Source organism: Trichechus manatus, unplaced genomic scaffold (genome assembly GCF_000243295.1).
Source record: "Trichechus manatus latirostris isolate Lorelei unplaced genomic scaffold, TriManLat1.0 scaffold00151, whole genome shotgun sequence".
NCBI lineage: Eukaryota > Metazoa > Chordata > Mammalia > Sirenia > Trichechidae > Trichechus > Trichechus manatus.
Window position 1 is genome coordinate 5,608,265 of NW_004444087.1, and position 6,559 is coordinate 5,614,823.

Here is a 6,559-nt window from a genome sequence, read left to right on the forward strand (position 1 = left end):
ATGCCTTTGAATTATGGTGTTGGTGAAGAATATTGAATATACCATGGACTGCCAGAAGAACAAACAAATCTGTCTTGGAAGAAGTACAGCCAGAATGTTCCTTAGAAGCAAGAATGACGAGACTTCATCTTACATAGTTTGGACATGTTATCAGGAGGGACCAGTCCCTGGAGAAGGACATCATATTTGAAAATCGAAAAAGAGGAAGACCCTCAAAGAAATGGATTGACACAGTGGCTGCAACAATGGACTCAAACATAGCAACAATTGTGAGGATGCTGCAGGACCGGGCAGTATTTTGTTCTGTTGTACATAGGGTTGCTATGAATAGGAACTGACTTGATGGCACCTAACAACAACAACAACTTCCCTAATAAGCCCCATAACTGTGAGTAAGGTCTGTGAGTTCCGTGTGGCCATTGCAGTGAATTATTGAACACAGCAGAGAGGCAGAGAGTGCTGTGGGAGGGACAGCTGGTGTCAGAATTAGTAAAAAGTTTGGGCAGGAGGTATGTCTGACCTCCACCTCTTAGCAATCAGCCTTGTCCTGTTGATGCTGATAATGATTCTCCTCCCTCTTTGTGAAGTTAGACAAAGAGATCGGATGACACCCCGACCACGCCATTTCTACAGCGTGGAATCTCTTAAGGAATTTAGAATATGTTAAGTTCTATAATTCTTTTAGGCTGGGTAAGAAGAGGTTCTGAAAAGGTTCTCCAGGGAAAAGGTGACATTTCCCACTAACCCTTAATGGATGTGTAGGATTTGACAGGGAAGACAGAACAGGCAGAAGGCACAGGCAGAAGACTCCAAGTCAGGTTCCAAGGTTCCTCCCTGGCATATTTATTGATAGGCGAAGAATCTGATGTGTCTGGTACCTCAGGTGATAGGCAGTGGGGCTGGGATGGTAGTCATGCGTCAGAATATGAGAAGCCCTGAATGCCAGGCTAAGAAGTTAAGTCTTTATTCTGAAATAAATAGGAAGCCAGTGAGAGAGTTTAACAAGGGCAGACAATAATCACATTACATTTTGTCTTCTTCAACACTGTAGAATCCTTGGTACTTAGCACAGTGCTTGGTACTTAGCACAGTGCTTGGTACAGAGTAAGTACATAGAACATATGAAGTGAAGAAATGAATGAATGAACGCACTTTGGGGAGACTGCAGTAGCAGAAGTGTAGGAGATGGACTGAGCGGGGAGAGAGCCTAGAAATAGCTCTCTTCTCCCCATCTTCCAACATCAGATCTAGCCTGGCTCCACTTCTCTTATCACACCACCCAGCAAAATGCAATCCTGCCGGTGAATAAACCCTCCCACTTCCTTCTGTCTCTTTCATGACTGTTTACCAAGTTATTCCTCTTCCTTTCTCTTCCTCCCTGCAGGCCAGGCCTGAACCAGTCTGCCCTGGGCATCCGAGGCCCATGGGAATGAATCCTTATATCCAACCCTGGTTGTCAATTTGTGAATTAAACACGTCACTGATCCCGGCTCCAGATGCTAAATCTTCGAATTCCCTGGCGCATTTTGGGCTGCCTCTCTGACTTTTTCCACCTGAGTTCCTTTCCCAACCAGTCCAATGCACTTAAAAAACAACCGAGGCCAAACCTACGTGGAAAAGTAAAGCGATGCGAAGAAAAGGATGCTGTAAAGCCAAACAGGAATGATATCTACAGTCTCCACATCGAGGCTTGCACCCAATGGTGCAGGAGAAACCTGGCCCTGCCCTCCTTTCCTTTTTAATTTTTTAAGACTCTACGCTTAAAGCTACAGCCACCCAGCAGCCCCTGGCTGTTTAGAGGGCTGCCTCAGAGGCACAGCGACATTACACAGAGCAAATGGCTTAACATCCTGGCTTCCTCCTCCACTGCCTGGGACTGCAAAAAAAGATCTAGAGAAGGGAGGTGGGGAACTAGCATCTGGCTTCTGCCTGGCTCCAAGCTCTACGTGCAAGACTTGTCCCCTCTCAGGGTCTTAATTTCCCCATTGAAATTAAACTAAATGTGATGAGTCATAGTTCTAAATTCAGCATATTCCTCTTCTAAAATGGAAGCTATTGGATTTCTTTAGCTGTGGAAACGGGGTCTGTGCCTGCAGACCTGGGAGATGGTCGAGTCCCAAGGGTTGAGAGACTCAGAGTCAATCTTGTTTTTTAGTCAAGGAAGCAGAGACTCAGAGAGGCTGTGTGACCACGCACAGTTCACACAGTCAGTGACTGACAGAGCCTGAATTCCAACTCAGGCAGATCTTTGGGACTCTCCCTAACAAGGGCATCCTTCCTTGCCCAGGCTACAAGGATCTACCCTTGGCATCTGCACAGGAAAGGAGAGGCCCTGCCCTCTGTTGACCGACCTGCCACAGGGGCACTGGGCAGGACCCTCATATTGCTAGCCCCCCTTCCCAGTCTCCAGTGCTGGAGGATATGACCTTTAAATGCATCCTCTGGCTGAGTTGGTGGATGAGCAGGCCAGCCAGGTACACCAATGTCCTGCTGTTTCTGTGAGGTCATAAATCACCGCAGCCCCATCCCCTGGCTCCTGCCTTCCTCTTGCGGCTAGAAAGCGCCCTGATTGGTGCAGAGGCAGCAGCAGCAGCAACATCTTCCGAAGCAGACAGGCAATGGGCAATGCTCTCCACCCTGTCCTCTGGGAACACTTCCCCATCAATGCCCCAGCAGGCTGGCCCATGGTAGGGGCAGAGCACACAATAGATTCAGAGGCAAAGGACAACAGGGAAATTTCAGTGGGCTGCGTCTCCTCCTGAGCATCTTGGGACGTGGCGGGTGTCTGTGCTGGGAGACAGGACCCACAGATCAAGGCCCTGACCTTGCCATTGATGTTGCTGGGTGACCTTGGGCAGGTCATTTGACCTCTCTGGGTCTAAGATTGTGCATCTGTAAAATAAAAGAGTTGGACGTCTGCTTCTTAAGATCTTCTAGGCTATTGCAACAGCCTTTCAATTGCTGGGTAAATGAATAATTTATAAGGATCAGCACAAAGCTGTTTCCTATGAGGCGGAGCTTAAAGATGTCCCGAATGTCCAGCTTTTTCAAAATGCTTACCACTCCATCATCTCTAACATCAACTACCCCACCTCCCCTCAGTATTCTCCCTCCCGTCTTTGGGTTCCGTCGTTCGCGGCAACATCTCACAGAACTCACGAACCATATCCAGGAAATGGCTCACACAGTTGTTTGGGAAATCCCAAATCCATAGGTCAGGCGTAGGCTTCTCCTGACTCACGTGACTGATGGGGTCAACAAACCCAAATCAGCAGGCCAGATGACAGACAGCTGGCTCATGAGGCTGCGGAAGCTAGCGAATCAGATCAGACAATAGACTGCTGGCCCATGGGGCTACGGAAGTTGGCGAATCCCAGAATCGGCAGGTCAAGTGGCAGGCCACTGGCTCATGTCCCAAGAACCGAAGATCAGACCATGACAAACCAGATGCAGAATCCAGATGCAGAAAGAGAGAGCCCACCACCAGAGCACACACATGTATACCTTGGATGCAGCCACACCCCAAGGAAGGGTATAACTTGAGTAAGGGTGGAACTTGAGTCATGCCTGCCTGCAAGGCTGTAACTCAAGATATACCCCCCACTAATCCTGCCTTATTAACATATAGAGGATAGGATTTAAAACACATAAATTGGAGGATAATTAGGAAAATTATATCAGATCACAAAATGGAGGAGAAACATACAATACTGGGAATCGTGGCGTAGCCAAATTGACACATAAGCCCAACCATCACAGGTTGCATATACCTTATTTGCATAGTTCCATTCAATCATTGTGTGTGATTCACAAAGACCACGGGTAGAAGGGTCATATTAAGTAATTCATTGCACCGCTCTGGGCCTCAGTGTCTTCACATCCTTCCCAGTGGCTGCCTGAAAGACCTTTCTAACTGTACATCCCATCTTCCTCTTTCCCTTGCCTTGGCTCTACTGTGGATGCTGCTCCCACTGCATATGGGCCAAACTCCCTACCCCTTTGTCTGGAGTACAAAGCTTCCCTCTCCCGTTGTATGTCTCACACATGGTACTCAGCTTGCATCTCCTGATCACACAGTGCTCTCTTCTAACTCTGGGTCTTTTCAAAAGCTGTTCCTTCTGCTGGGCACTCCTTCTACCCCCACCTCCATTCAACACCTACCTCCTCATCTTTCAGACTTAGACATTGAGTTGAACTGATCACTCCTTCTCAGTGCCCCACCAGATCTCATACTACATACTTCCAGCAGTGTCTGGACCACTTGATTGCCTTATACGTATGGGTCTGTCTTCTCCTGGAGTACTATACTATGAACAGATTCCTCAAAGGCAGAGATTCCATCTGAGTCACCTTTGATCACCGAGCCTATCATGGAGCAGATGCTCAGGGAAGTTTTGTTCAATGAAAGAGGCTCTCTGCTTTAAGAAGAGATTGGAGCTAGTGGTGACCCTGTCTCATGAGGAGGATTTGAAATATTTTGCCCTAAACAAACAGCCATGGCCAAGGGACGGTGAAAACTCATGAAGGCAAAACTGCAGGCAATCCCAGGAGCAAATAGGACTACAGCAAGCAAAGATGGTCTGGAAGAAGATCCAGACAAAAGATTTTGAAGAAAATCTTGACATGGAGATGAGGGGCCTGCAGAAAGTCTCTGCTCCAAGTCCAACCAGTTTCCCTAACTCTAGAGCCTAACTTTAAGATACCCTAACCAATTGGGTTAGAGAGAGGGAAAGATTAAACATTCTAATGCATTTTTACATTTTAAGTTTTGCATTCCACTAAAAAGATCCAACTTCAAAATTTACCTCAAAAAATCACCATAAAAAATGGGCTACCATTTCAAAGAGACAAACCATCCATTTTCAAGAGATGGAGGTTCCAGGGCAAAGGACTCTGTGCTAGAATCTTCTCTCTAAACCCAGTTGTACGAACTTGAGCCAAGTGCTTCACCAATCTAGACTGTTGGTTCCCCCACTGAACGAACCCTAAAGAGAAATCTACCCCCTGCCCTCTGAAGGTTACTATGAAATGAATGGTGATATCCTCTGACTTGTTAGGGACTCTGAAGACAGTGTTTTGACACTTGGAACTCCAACAGAGGGTAAATAACTCATGGAAGGTGCATGGTGATGGGGATGGTGGCAGCCTGCCGATCACACGGAGCAAGGAGGATGTTTTGTGTTTTTAGAGGACTCCAAGATTTTAGAGAGGCCACCAATTTCAGTTCAATTCAAGGAAGCAATTTCTCCATCCACTGGAGCTGTCCAGTGATGGCATGGGCTGAGTCTGGAGGGTGTAGGACCCGGAATCAGGGGTCAAGAAGCAGTGGATCAGCAGGGTTAGAAGTCCAACCACTCAGGGATGATGCTGAACGAGGTTTCCAACCTGGCTTCCCCAACTTGGCATCACAGTCCCCCAGTACCTAGGGGAAGCTTGTCTAGAATACAGAGTCCCAGACTCAATCTAGAAATACTGTCTCAGACTCTCCAGGGGTGGGGTCTGGGAATCTGTATGTTTTCAAAGCTCTCCACTGCCAGTGGTCTGACCAGAGTGATCTCCAAAGGTCCTAGCACATCTGAAGGAGGCCAGGCTGAGTTGCCTGCAGAGGAAGTGGCATGGTCATGAGGCCTTCCAGGGGCCAGCTGGAAGGGGTAGGGAGCTGGCATTCCCTCTTTTGGACATTCTGCTTAGTCAGCTTCAGCACTAATGCTTTGAGAGTGCAAATCCCACTTGGTCATGTAATAGGAACGCGGTTGCTGACACAGCATGCAGACAGGAGCTCAGGCTGCACCAGGGGACAGGAGGTAGGAGCAGACACTAGCACCATTCCTTGCTCTGAGTTTGGGGACAGGCAGGGGCCAAAGGTACCCTCTCCACGCTGAGCCTTGAGTACATCAAGATGACTCAGGAGATGGGGCCTGCACTGACTTCCAGGTTTCAGAGCCAGCCAGATTTCCTCCTTGCCTTCCTGAAGTCTGGAGTCAGTTAATTGGAAGGGACCGTAGAGAGACTTGTTCGCCCAGTATAGGAATCCCTTATACAGCATCCCCATCCCCTGGTTGTCAGCCCTTGCAAGCACACCTCTAGCTATAGGCAATTTACCACCTGCTGAGGTCCCCCTTCCACTGTGGGACAGTTCTGATGTTCCCAGTGCATTCTGCGCATCAATCCTCATTCTATCATCTGGTGTTACAAGAAACAAGGATAACGTTTCTTCCCTCCAACAACCTTTTAAGTTTGAGGCCAGAACATGTGAAGCCCTTTTGTCTCTACATTGGACAGTTACCCTAGGAGTGAAGAGTGGGCTTTTAGCATGTGCTTTTCTCCATCCAGAAACCTTGGTGGCATAGTGGTAAAGAGCTACAGCTGCTAACCAAAAGTTGGCAGTTCAGATCCACCAGGTGCTCCTTGGAAACAGTATGGGGCAGTTCTACCCTGTCCTGTAGGGTCACTATGTGTCAGAATTGACTCAATGGCAACGAGTTTGGGTTTTTTTGGTTTCTCCATCCACAATTCCTGGTGCATGATGGGAAAGGAGGGATGGTCAGAGATGGAAGGC